Source organism: Adiantum capillus-veneris, chromosome 21 (genome assembly GCF_014529385.1).
Source record: "Adiantum capillus-veneris isolate H3 chromosome 21, ASM1452938v2, whole genome shotgun sequence".
NCBI lineage: Eukaryota > Viridiplantae > Streptophyta > Polypodiopsida > Polypodiales > Pteridaceae > Adiantum > Adiantum capillus-veneris.
This window is the reverse complement of record NC_140951.1, coordinates 142,440,711-142,455,331: the sequence shown is the minus strand read 5'-3', so window position 1 is coordinate 142,455,331 and position 14,621 is coordinate 142,440,711.

Sequence of the window (14,621 nt, the reverse complement as noted above, 5' to 3'; positions counted from 1 at the left end):
GGCTAAGCTTGGAGAGGTCCAATTGGGTGTCAGCATGAGTAATTTGCATGAGGGGTCATTATTCCTCAAGGCATTATTCCACACACACTCACACGAGCTCATGTGTGAAGCAAGAAGATTCTCTCTCTCTCTCTCTCTCTCTCTCTCTCTCTCTCTCTCTCTCTCTCTCTCTCTCTCTCTCTCTCTCTCTCTCTCTCTCTCTCTCTCTCTCTCTCCTTTTCCTTCTCAAGCTTTAATGGAAAGTTTATCACCTACTCCAAGCTTCTGAGAATGGAGGCCTACACCAACAACTCATGGCTTTGTGATGCAAATCCAACAAAGATCCAAGCTTCAATGCATGCTCATCTCCTCTACCATGCTAATTACTAAGCTATGCTATGCTAATATGAGTGATTATGTGAGGAGATGTACATCTTTCTCGCAAGACTACTCCTTCTTCCTCTCAATCTACTCTCATACCCCACTAGCTCTCACCATCTTCGAGGGTGTGTGAGGTCTTGGGTCTGAGACCGTGAGAGAATTGATGTTGTGTTTTATAAGTGTTTTAATTAGTGCTCTAAGCTTCCATCTTCATTGCACTAGCTAGTTATTGAAGGAACACAAAGAATTGTATTGTAAAATGTCTATCTTGATGGGGAAAACCTATAATACAAAGCGTTTTGGAGGCCGGACCGGCTCCATGTAAATCCGGTCCTCAACTTCTGTCAATAGCTTAATTTCTCTCTCTTTTGAAGTATTGTTCATGACCATCTAACTAGGTGTTATGCTTTTTGTTGCTCTCTCCACCCAAGCACTCTTGTTATGCTCGTTAGGAACGTATTATAATGAAATGCTCAATATGTTCATGTTATTTTTCGCTAACACAAGTACCTAGGCCATTAAATGTTACAAAAGGTAATGACCCAGATGTTGGAGACTCTTCTAGTGGATGACACACAGAGAAATTGTAACAAGACTTGATTTTGAGGTGTTTTAGTAATAAATTTTGTTTTCTAGGAATTTTTTGTCGTTTTAAAGTTAGTCCACTGTGTAGAAGGATGTGGATTGTTTTCGTCCGATAAAATTTTTTGATCCGGAAGGCACTTTCTGGGACATTTTTGAAGGCGTTAACGTGGGATTTTGAAAAAGTGATGTATGAAGCGATTGAAGCCTACGTCATAAGGAACAACTTTGGTTCTTTGAGTCTTTAGAGATTTTGATGTTTTGATGCTCGTTGAGGGCCAAAGATTAAGAAAAAAGTTGGATTTGCTGTTTTTGCATCGTTTTTGTAGAAAATGCTGTTTTGCAGGTTGATTTTCAGCAAATCAGAGCAGGCTATGGAAATTTTCCATCACATAGTCGTCGAAGAGCGCAGCGAGGGCAACAAGATTGTGTGAGACGGACTTGGGCTGTTTTGGCTCTGTTTGTGAGTTATGTTCAGTTGAAGACAGCTCAAAAATCTACGGATCACTTCACGATCACGTTTTTACCTTGTTCTCGCAGGTATATTGGCGCGCAAGTCGAGTCGACCGAACGCCAAAAATAGAAAAGCGGCTATTTTAAGAGATCGCAGGCTTTTGGAGAAGAAAAGGGAGAATAGAAGGACGGGTGGTGCGTTTTGGGGGGGATTCACCGATTTCTCTTCTGCGAGTGCGAGTGCGAGTGCAAGTGCGAGTGCGAGGGCAAGTGAGACGCTGCATGCAAGCGAACTGAAGCTCGGGGGTGGTCGGGAGGTTCGAGCTCCGTACAACGGAGTGCACCCATATATTTTGCTCCTCTGTTGTATCAAACACTATCAATACAAAGATTTCTTCCTCTGTTTTGTTGTCTATCTCTATTATTCGGTTCCCGTGACAGAAATACTACATTGAATCCCCTAGACACATGCATTGTGGTTTTTTCATTCACTGGAGAGGAGAGCTTGTCTATTCTCATGGACCAGCTATTAGTATATCTATTGCATTTGAGAAAATTTTCCCTTGGGCTTGCAACGAAATTGTATGAAATGGTTTAAGAGCTGTTTAATGAGCTTGGAGTGTTTGCCAATGCATCATGGACATTGTATCAGCATATAGTAGTGTTCAACTTTCCACATGACCATATAGATGTCATCACTTAAGGTTCATTATTGTATGCCATCTCCATATCTCTCTTCTAGTACAACCATGGGCCAAAACTCCATATCCCATACTCAACCAAAATTCCCTAACAACACCTTGCTACTTCATTTTTCTTGAGTATGTCTATCAAAGTTATCTTATGTTATGCAATACCATTTTTCATTTTTTGATAAGTATTTGCCAAAGTGTACTGGCAATGCTGCATTATTTTGTTTTATTTCAATATTTGGTGTTGCATTTGATGTCACATTTGTTTTGCATCATTTTCATGTTTGAAGCATTTGATTATAGTCAGTGTCAATGGTGTTCTCCTCAAGCGTTGGTTACAATTCTCTTCTAATGAATTGATGTGACTAGAAACCATGTTATGTATTTGAAACTATCTAATTCAAATTTTTATGAGTATTCTGCTTTGATATTTTTATGCAGCACTATGTTCACCTATGAAACACTACAATGTTAAATTATAGATATGAAACTATTGGCATGGCAATATAAGTTGCAAAGCTTTAATCCATTGAAGTTTTAGTTTGTGTTGAATCAAGCTCAGTACAGCAAAGATTTATACCAAACAGCAAGAAAAGATAGTCAACCACTATTTATGACAGCTTACACACACCCATTTCTAGTGAAGCTAATTACCCAAATGTAAGAGACTCTTATAGTTGATAAAACAGAGAGAAACAATATATTGAATCCCATAAACACATGCATTGTGGTTTAGTCATTCACTCAAAAACAAAAAATGTCGATGCCCATGGACCATCTATTAGTATATCTATTGCATTTGAGATTGAGAAATTTTTCCTTGGGCTTGCAATGGAATTGTATGAAATGGTTTTTAAGGACCACTCAAGGAATGGAGATGCGTTAACGGAGTTGTTTCATGAGCTTGGAGTGTTTGCCAATGTAGCATAGACATTGTATCGACATATAGCAGTGGTCAACTTACCAGAAAATATGCCTTCCCTGCACCTCTCTTCTAGTACAACCATGGGCCAAAACTTCATATCCCCTATTCAACCAAGACGCCCTAACAAAACCATGCTACTATATTTTGCTCAAGTATCTCTCTCTCTCTCTCTCTCTCTCTCTCTCTCTCTCTCTCTCTCTCTCTCTCTCTCTCTCTCTCTCTCTCTCTTTGTGGTGCACATATATGTATTGTTTAAGTGGAAAATGCCAAAAATTGTGAATCAATTTTCTCCATCCAATAAAAAAGTCCAAAATCAACATTATTTATTTATCCATTTTACTTTGCATGGATTTCACATGAAACACCTAAAACTTTTGCGTCCTTGCTTTGTTGCAATATAAGATGGCCTCTTTGTGTGAAGAAAATATTGAGTAGCCCCATTGAATTCTGCTCAATTATTGTGAAGTATGAATCTTGAAACGATCCATGTTGGCGAGGCTTGTTTTGGGATGTCTTTTGTAGGATATGTGGGTACTCTATGATTGAAAAAAAATATTGATTACCCAAACCAATTGTTTCAGCTCTGTCAACATTGATCACCTTGTTGCATTGCTAAAAAAAAAACCAATTATGCAACCTTTATTTCTTAATGAGGGTGAGAGCTAAAACTAGTTCCTTCATTGAATCTATGAGTTCTTATTCTCACCTTGATTCAAGATAGCAGCCTGCTTTCAAAGTGTCATCGTGCATTTCACCTTCATTGTACCCTATAGACGATGTTTTCCATGCTTGGAGTAGTAAAATATGAGAGAGAGAGAGAGAGAGAGAGAGAGAGAGAGAGAGAGAGAGAGAGAGAGAGCAGTAGGATCATACCAAAGGAAACATCAATGCAAGTGTTCCCCTAGCACAAAGAGCCTGGTGTTTGGACTTTGCTACTCATTTATGTCTCATGGATCTCTATTTTATAAAGCATTTATAGAGAGAGAGAGAGAGAGAGAGAGAGAGAGAGTTATAAACACCCTCGTCATGTATAGGATGGGAGATTCATGTGATATTATACGTAAAGTGACCCTTAAGAATCCAAGGGTCACAATTAAAAATGATCAAAGAAGAATCTAAAAGGGTAGGGAGTTTTTAACTCCCGTATCTTGAATGCATTTGTATAAACATAATGAGCTTTTTGTATGGAGAGAGTAACTCCAAAATGTAAAGTAATTTGACGATGATAGTTTTTGGTATGTGTATTACTTCTTTAGAGTTGTGTTCTTAGATTTCTAATATGGAAGTATGCATTAGATAGCTTGCCAACTCTTAAGTTTTATTGCACTATGACAAAAGTGTATAAAGTTCTATGTGCTACATAAGCTCTTCTCTATTTGGTTTGTAGGATTTTCTCAATCTTTCACTCAAAAATACCTTACTCACTCTTTAGGATTCCTCATGATATTGTTGGCTCCAAAGATTTTTCAAAATGTGATGGTAAATAGATTGTGATCCGTGTGTAACCTCAAATAGCGGTGAAACTTCATAACCTTATTTCCTTTGCTTTTATAAGTGTGGTTGTATAACTTTTGTGCAATTTGGATTTTTACAGCTTGATACATGATTTTTAATTCATACTTTTATTTTCAAAGTAACTTGAAGTCAAGTGTAGAGATGGGTCTATGCAAATCACCTAGTTATTTATGCTAAATAATAGAAATGAAAGTATGAGTCATGTCGTTTCAATCCATTAACACAATATTTGGTAATTAAATATTTAATTTTATTCAAAGCTAAGAAAATGTTAAGATTAGAGAATGAGGTACAATATACAGAAACACATATTGCTTTAGTTGGGCTATTGCATTTTTTATGAACAAATTCTATAGAATCAATATTCAATTTATCCTTTTTTCAGATAAACCTAAGGTTAAAGTTGCTGTAAAAGCACTAAATAAAGTGATAGAGACGTTAAGAAAGTAAACTAAAGTAGCAAACATTCTAGATTCTAACTCAAGTCCCAAGATATGAGTAGATTCAATTTTCAAGATATTAGGGAAGAGAGTAGGGGTATCAAAGGGAGCTTTTTGAGGAAGCTTTTTATGGAAAATGGACCGATAGGTAAATTTATTGAAGAAGCTCTCTCCATGAATTTTGTGATGGATTCCCTAATCTTATGTCAAAAGCTCCCTCCACCAAATGAGGGTTAATGTCGTAGTTCGTCGCCGAAAATTGTGTTGCTACATCAACTGACACTGCTATAGTAAGAGTATTATATAACTCCTGATTCTATAAAATAAGCAACACATTTTTCACCCTCAAATACAACAAAATTAAAATACTAGCATCAAAGTAAATGATACTAGATAGAACTTCTTTGATGCAACATTTGGTCCATTGTACAGGTTAGCCAAAGACAATGCATGTGTGCATGATTCAATTATTAAAGGATCCAATGCACGCGGTTGGGGGTGGGGCAGGGGGGGGGGGGGAGATGCACTTAACAATTCAATAGAGAAGACACACCTCAATTGGCATGTTGTTGCAGGTGTGAGTGTCAGTAATATTGTACATGATCCATGAGAAGTTTTTGTATGCATAATGTATATGATCCTTGGTAAGATGATTGATGCATCTGGACCATTAAACATTGGGACATTAGGAGCTTCAACATAGGGATTCACATATTTTCTATGAGCACAATAAGGGCTTCAACATAGGATTTCACATCAATTTTAGTTTTCATACTTGTAATGAGCTCATATCAACTCTAGTGCAAGATATCCAGACTAGCTATATCAAATTCAATAAGATTTGACCAAAACGTATTGGCAAATGCTGCATTATTTTATTTTATTTCAATGTTTGGTGTTGCATTTGATGTCACATGTGTTTTGCACCGTTTTCATGTTTGAACCATTTGATTATAGTCAATGTCAATGATGTTCTCCTGAAGTGTTGGTTACAGTTCTCTTCTAGTGAATTGGTGTGACTAGAAATCATGCTATGTATTTGAGAATATCTAATTGAAATTTTTTTAGTATTCTTTTTTTATATTTTCATGCAGCACTATGTTCACCTGTGAAACACTACTGCCTCTATGTACATCTTGAACTATTGGAACGGCAATACAAGTTGGAGAGCTTTGATCCATTGAAGTTTCTATTTGCGTTGAATCCAGCACAATGCACCAGAGATTTATACAAAACAACAAGAAACGATAGCCCACCAATATTTATGAAAGCTTACACACACCGTATACTAAGTGAAGCTAATTACCCAAATGTTAGAGACTCTTATAGTGGATGACACAGAGAGAAATGCAACATTGAATCCCTTAAACACATGCATTGTGGTTTTGTCATTAACTGAACAAGAGACCATCTCTATGCTCATGGACCATCTATTAGTATATCTTTTGCATTTGAGAAATTTTTTCTTGGGCTTACAATGGAATTGTATGAAATGGTTTTAAAGGACTACTCAAGAAAAGGAGATATGTTAATGGAGCTGTTTGATGAGCTTGGAGTGTTTGCTATGCAACATTGACATTGTATCGACATACAAAAGTGGTCAACTTGCTAGACAACCTTACAGACTCCATCACTTTAGGTTCATTCCTTGATGCCATTGCTCAACTCTCTTCTAATACAACCATGGGCCAAAACTCCGTATCCCATACTCAACCAAAACGCCCTAACAACACCATGCTACTTCATTTTCCTCAAGTGTGTCTGTCAAAGTTATCTTATGCTATGCAATACCATTTTTCATTTTTTCATAAGAATTTGCCAAAGCGTTCTGGCAATGCTGTATTATTTTATTTTATTTTAATGTTTGGTGTTGCAATTAATGTCACATATGTTTTGCATAGTTGTCATGTTTTAAGCATTTGATTATAGTCAATGTCAATGGTGTTCTCCTAAAGCGTTGGTTATAGTTTGTTTCTAGTGAATTGGTACTATGTTCACCTATGAAACACTACAACCTCTACGTGGATGTGGAACTATTGGATTGGCAATACAAGTTGAAGAGCATACAAGTTGGATTGGAACTATTGGATTTATACCAAATAGCAAGAAAAGATAGCCCCCCACTATTTATGAAGGCTTACACACACCCATTTGTAGTCAAGCTAATGACCCAAATGTCAGATACTCTTCTAGTGGATGACACAGAGAGAAATGCTACATTGAATCCCCTAGACACATGCATTGTGGTTTTTTCATTCACTGGAGAGGAGAGATTCTCTATTCTCATGGACCAACTATTATATATCTATTGTATTTGAGAAAATTTTCCCTTGGGCTTGCAACGAAATTGTATGAAATAGCTTTGAAAGACTACTCAAAGAAGGGAGATCTGTTAATGGAGTTGTTTCATGAGCTTGGAGTGTTTGCCAATGCATCATGGACATTGTATCAAAATATAGCAGTGGTTGACTCTCCACTCAACCATATAAATGTCATCACTTAAGGTTCATTCCTTCTTGCCATCCCCACATCTCTCTTCTAGTACAACCATGGGCCAAAACTCCATATCCCATACTTAACCAGAACATCCTAACAACACCCATTTGTAGTGAAGCTAATTACCCAAATGTTAGAGACTCTTATAGTGGATGACACAAAGGGAAACATTACACTGAATCCCATAAACACATGCATTTTGGTTTATTCATTCAGTGGAAAATAGAAAATGCCGATGCCCATGGACCATCTATTAGTATATCTATTGCATTTGACAAAGTTTTCCTTGGGCTTGCAACAGAATTGTATGAACTGGTTTTTAAGGACTACTCAAGGAATGGAGATGTGTTAATGGAGTTGTTTCCTGAGCTTGGAGTGTTTACCAATGCAATATGGACATTGTATCCACATATAGCAGTGGTCAACTTACCAAAAAATCTTTTAGATGCCTTCCCTGCATCTCTCTTCTAGTACAACCATGGGCCAAAACTTTATATCCCCTACACAACCAAAAAGCCCTAACAAAACCATGCTACTATAATTTGCTCAAGTATGTGTCTCTCTCTCTCTCTCTCTCTCTCTCTCTCTCTCTCTCTCTCTCTCTCTCTCTCTCTCTCTCTCTCTCTCTCTCTTTTTGTAGTGTACACATATTTGTATCATTTAAGTGAAAAATGCCATAAATTGTGAATCACTTTTCTCCATCAATATAGGATGGCCTCTCTATGTGAAGAAAATATTTACCCCCATTGAATTTTGCTCAATTATTGTGAAGTATGAATCTTGAAATGATCCATGTTAGGGAGGCTTGTTTTGGGATGCCTTCTGTAGGATATGTGGGTATTCTATGATGTAAAAAAATATTGATTACCCACACCAATTGTTTCAGCTCTGTCAACCTTGATCACCTTGTTGCATTGTGTGAGGCCCCCACCCCGTCGTATCAAACAACGGATCTGATGGTAAACCTAGTGGCCACTAGATCTATAGCGGAAGCAAACAAAATGGTTTAGGGTTCAACTAGCGGACGATCTCTCATCACAAAGTGAGTCGAGTTCGAGCCTACTAGCAACGAGATCTAGCTCCACCTCGCAGGGGAAGCGTACTTAACTATCTAGCGATCCTAAGACCCACCTTCCAAGAGGAGAGAAACCCCGAGTGCCTTTTTCCCCATGTTTCAGAGGCACGTACTCTCGAGGATTCGCCGCTCTAGGGGCAATGAGTGATACCAATATCGAGTAAGCACTATGGGGACAGAGAGTTCCCGAGCAATCGGGACCACCCATCTCGTAGGCATTGGCAACCCGAGCCAAGCCCCCACTTTCCACCCCCACACTCACACTTCCTCGTGTGACCTAATTACTACCACAAAGGTTGTTCAACATAGATATTCCTTGTTTAATTCCGAATCACATAGTTCGTTAAAACAACCCTTCAACCAGTATTGCAAACAACACCAAGACAGAATTCTAGTAAAAATTCTACTCAAACTTATTCATAAAAGTTCCAATGTTCTGGAGGTACAACATCCCCCCTCCAGCGAGAGTTCACTCCTCCCGTTGTCGCCTAGCTGCCCATACAACTAGGTATGTCCACCGCAAAGAAAGCACGTCATGGACACTCCCACCACATAAAAAGCAAGACGTGGGTTCCCACCGCATAAAAAGCAAGTCGTGGGTATCCGCCGCATAAAAAGCAAGTCGTGGATTCAAGAGCCCTAACGAGGAACTCTGCCCCCTGTGATCAGTAGGGGGGTCAGGACTGATTCAACATTGGAAATAAAATGAACATGTCGAGCTAAATTTTCCCTAGCAAACATTCTTTCTTCTTGCAAACAGCATACCCATCAATCATTTCTTTCCTACTTTATACTTAAATGTACTATGCATTCAATGCCGAGGTTCTGTCGGATTTCTCCAACATGTTCGGGGATATGTTCATTCCTAACTAATCGTATGCAATGTTAATTAAACAACTTGAATAGAAATTGGGACCTACCTCTTCCATTTCTTCGTCAATAGCCCGTGAGATGGCCGGTATTTGCTCTTCCATGTGAGCCTTTCCTTTTCCGTTGACATTGCTTGTTCCCGCCTCGCGGTCGTGGGCTCCACCGAAGCGAGTTCTCTTAACCGGGGCCATTTTTCTCACTACTTAAATAATAGACTTGAAAAAAAAGAGCTAAGGTCCGAGAGTAACATGACAAACCAATCGGCAGATTAGATTTATTAAAGACTCCTCCTTATGCACGAGGTTAGATTTTTCCCTTTTTGCCCTAGCAATTTTAAGGGTAATTCTGCATCCACCCCATGGGAAACGACTCTAAGGTTAATTACTTGGCTTAGATGATTAAGAAATTTAGAGTTTTTTTAATTGATTCATGAAAGATATGAAGTAAGCAAGCTCATTCATTTTCCTAGAGCAATATGAAGGTGCAGAGTGACCGCAGGCATGTGTGATGAAAAAACCTTCTTCTTATTGGACTAATGACGGATTAATTTTCAACCTTAATCGCATCTAAATGTGGGAGAAGATTAAGTATAATTTAATTACAACTCTATTGAGTAGTGAAAGATTGAATTCTAACAAATCTACACTATTACTAGCTGACAATTTATTGACTATACCGCCTAGAGAGAGAATCTTTCCTAATCATGCATTAATCCTTGATTAAGCTTAGATGATGAATGGCTGAATAAATTAACTAAATGAATGATAATTATGTAATGAAGTATAGCTATGAAAACTTAGAGAGCAGCTATAGAGAATTATAGCTAAAAGTAGGCATAGTAGACAAGAATTATGAGTGGGTAATGATGATATTAAGAAGAGCAGTAATTAAACCATAATTACCGTGATTAGGGGCTGAGAATCCTCTTAAATTTCTGATGCAATGAATCCTCAAGATGGGAATTTCGGCAGCACCTCCCTCCTTGCTTCTCCTTCAAAAGCTGTGTGTGTGCCGGCAGCACCTTCCCAGTGTGTAGGTGTGTGAGTATGCAATGTGTGTGTGTGAGCATATATGTCTATGTGTGTGTGTGTGTGTAGGCCTTTAAATAGGCTCCTACAAGCTGAAAATCGATTTGTGTTGCTAATTGCATCTGGATGAGCACTCAGTCCTTGTATGGCAAGTCCAGTTGCCTACCCACCAAGTGTCCAGTTGGCTCAGTAAACTGACTCTCACACTGAGTTGCAGGCTTGGCAGCTTCCCCAAGACTCCCACAAAGCAAGAGGGCGCCCCCTAGCTGCTAAAGCAGGTCTGGAGTGGGCTGGGACCTATTCCCACACAGCCTCGGGCCCCCGGTGCCTCCCGGACAATTTTGTGAAAAATTGGTTTTAGGCTAAAACGGGCCATACGAGTCGGATTTTGATGCTGTAAATTGCTATACTAAGCTCTAACTAAGACGTACGGGTCTGAGTACCTGCCATATTTAGCAGCCCCCGGGGTCCGAAAATGCATTTTTTTCAAATTCGGGGTACGGGTGCAGATTTTCGAGACGGTCGAGACTGGATGGGTCGGGTGACCAAAAACTTACTATTTTTAGAAAATTTTCACAAAAATTATTTTAATTCACATTTTGAAGCTTTATAACATTCTAAACACCATGGCACTGACAGAATCTGGAAAACTGCTAAAAATAGTAACTTATTCCATTGTATTCATTTCGTGGTACAGGGTGCTCTTGTGATCGGGTCAGAGACCTTACACATTGCTAAAAAAACCAATTTTGCAACCTTTATTTCTTAATGTAGACTATGTAGAGAGCAAAGAAAATGCCTTCATTGATATTTACAATTAGAAAGGCAAATATTGACCATAAAAAATCAATGTCCACCATGCTTATAAATAATGCTTTAATATATAACATGCCAACTATATTATTTTAATCATAGTTTTGGCATGCATCCCCTTTGGATCAATGGGGATTGAGTAATTTACTAGATAAAAGCATGAAAACATAATCTCAATGACATCTTGGTGTAATACATTCAATATTGGTATCATCAATGAAAAATTTGACCTTCATTCAAACTTTCTCAAAAATAAATAGCATCCTCAAACGCCAGCCTTCGAAGGCTTGGAGCTTTCAAATTTTCATACATAGCATAAAAATTATAAGTTCTGTAACTTATATTTAATTGCTTTGTATTTCTTTATTTTTGAAAAAAAAGTGTCGTACATGATCTCTCTCACATTCTCATTGATGGGTTGCACAATTTAGAGTGAGAACTAGAACTTGTTTCTCCATTGAATCTTTGAGTTCTTATCCTCACCTTGATTCAAGATAGCAAGGTGCTTTCAAATTCTAGTAGTAGCTACGCATTGGTTTCAAATTAAGAGCCTCTAGATCTTGGAACCTTGATTGTGGATGAAGTATTCCATGTAAAACTTGTCTCGAAACCCCCTCAAGCCAGTCCGTGCTGTTGTAGACTATTTTGGAGGAGTTTTGATTCTTATGTTGTATGTATACTACCCCTTGCCATTGAACCAAATTCAACCTCTCTTTTGAGGGAAATTGTAGAAGGGCTCTAGATAAAGGAGAGTCTTTTGGACACCAGGTTGAGGTGGACAATATTGTGGAGCTTTTTACAGAGGGGTCCATCAATAACACCAGTCTTGCAGCCAAACACTCTAAGAAATTCAAAATGAAGTGGCTCTTTTGTCTTGGATTATCTTTTTGGCACTTGTGTCAACCACCTGACAGAGAATGTATTGACAAGCCAATCATGCTTGTACTATAAGTGTGGAATGTACGGTTTCATTAATGTGTGTCATCATGCATTTCACCTTCATTGTACCCTATAGAGGTTGTTTGCCATGATTGGAGTAGTAAAATAAGAGAGAATGAGAGAGAGAGAGAGAGAGAGCACTAGGATCATACCGATGGGAACATGAATGCAAGTGTTTCCCTAGCACAAAGAGCCTGGTATTTGGACTTTGCTACTCGTTTATGTATCATGGATCTCTATTTTATAAAGCATTTATATATATATATATATATATATATATATATATATATATATATATATATATATATATATATATATATATATATATATATATATATATATATATATAGAGAGAGAGAGAGAGAGAGAGAGAGAGAGAGAGAGAGTTATGAACACCCTCGTCATGTAGAGGATGGGAGCTTCATGTGATATTATACATAAAGTGACCCTTAAGCATCCAAGGGTCATAATTTAAAATGATCAAAGGAGAATTTGAAAGGGTAGGGAGTTTTTAACCCCCGTATCTTGAATGTATTTGTATAAACATAATGAGATTTTTGTATGGAGAGAATAACTCCAAAATGTAACGTAATTTGACTATGATAGTTTTTGGTATGTGTGTGACTTCTTTAGAGTCGTGTTCTTAGATGTATAATATGGAAGTATGCATTAGATAGCTTATCAACTCTTAAGTTTTATTGTGCTATGACAAAAGTGTATAAAGTTCTACGTGCTACATAAGCTCCTCTCTATTTGGTTTCTAGGATTTGCTCAATCTTTGATTCACTCATAAAGACCTTGCTCAGTCTTTGGGATTCCTCATGATATGGTTGGCTCCAAAGATTTTTTTAAATGTAATGGGAGATAGATTATGTTCCGTGTGTAACATCAAATAGCGTTGAAACTTCATAATCTTATTTCCTTGGCTTTTTTTTTACTGTGGTTGTAAAACATTTGTGCAATTTGGATTTTTACAGCCTGATACATGATTTTCAATTCATACTTTAATTTTTATAGTAACTTGAAGTCAAGTGTAGAGATGGGGTTATGCAAATCACCTAGTTATTTATGCTGAATAATAGAAATGATAGTATGAGTCATGTCCTTTCAATCCATTAACACAATATTTGTTAATTAAATAGTTAATTTTCTTCAAAGCTAAGAAAATGTTAAGATTAGATAATGAGGTACAATATACTGAAACACATATTGCTTTAGTTGGTCTATTGCATTTTTTATGAACAAATTCTATAGCAACAATATTCATTTTATCCCTTTTTTAGATAAACCTAAGGTTGAAGCCCTTGTAAAAGGGCTAAATAAAGTGATAGAGACATTAAGAAAATATACTTAAGTAGCAACCATTCTAGATTCTAACTCAAGACCCAAAAATATGAGTAGATTCAATTTTCAAGATATTAGGGTAGAGAATAGGGGTATCAAGGGAGACTTTTGAGTAAGCTTTTTATGAAAAATGGACCGATTGGCAAATTTATTGAAGAAGCTCTCCATGAATTTTGTGATAAATTCCCGAATCTTATGCAAAAAGCTCCCTCCACCAAATGAGGGTTAATATCGTAGTTCGTCGTTGAAAATTGTGTTGCTGCATCAACTGACACTGCTACAGCAAGAGCATTATATGACTCCTGATTCTACAAAATAAGCAACAAATTTTTCACCCTAAAATACAACAAAATTAAAATACGAGCATCAAAGTAAATGGTGTTAGATAGAACGTTTTTGATGCAGCATTTGGTCCATTGTACCAATTAGCCAAAGACAATGCATGTGTGCATGATTCAATTATTAAAGGATGCAATGCACGCGGTTGGGGGGGGGGGGGGGGGGGGGGGGGGGAGATGCACTTAACAATTCAATAAAGAAAAACACACCTCAATTGGCATGTTGTTGCTGGTGTGAGTGTGAATAATATTGTAAATGATCGATGAGAAGTTTTTCTATCCAAACTATATATGATCCTTGGTAAGATGATTGATGCATCTGGACCATTAAACATTTGGACATTAAGTGCTTCAACATAGGGGTTCACATGTTTTCTATGAGCACAATAAGAGCTTCAACATAGGATTTCACATCAATTTTATTTTTCATACTTGTAATGAGCTCAAATCAGCTCTAGTGGAAGGGAAGCTTGGAGCTAGCATAATGAATCTTTGCAACATATCGAGACTAACTACTATCAAATTCAATGATACAGAGAGAAATGCAACATTGAATCGCTTAAAGTGGATGACACGGAGAGAAATGCAACATTGAATCCCTTAAACACATGCATTGTGGTTTTGTCATTAACTAGACAAGAGAGCATCTCTCCTCATGGACCATCTATTAGTATATCTTCTGCATTTGAGAAATTTTTCCTCAGGCTTATAACGGAATTGTATGAAATGGTTTTGAAGGACTACTGAAGGA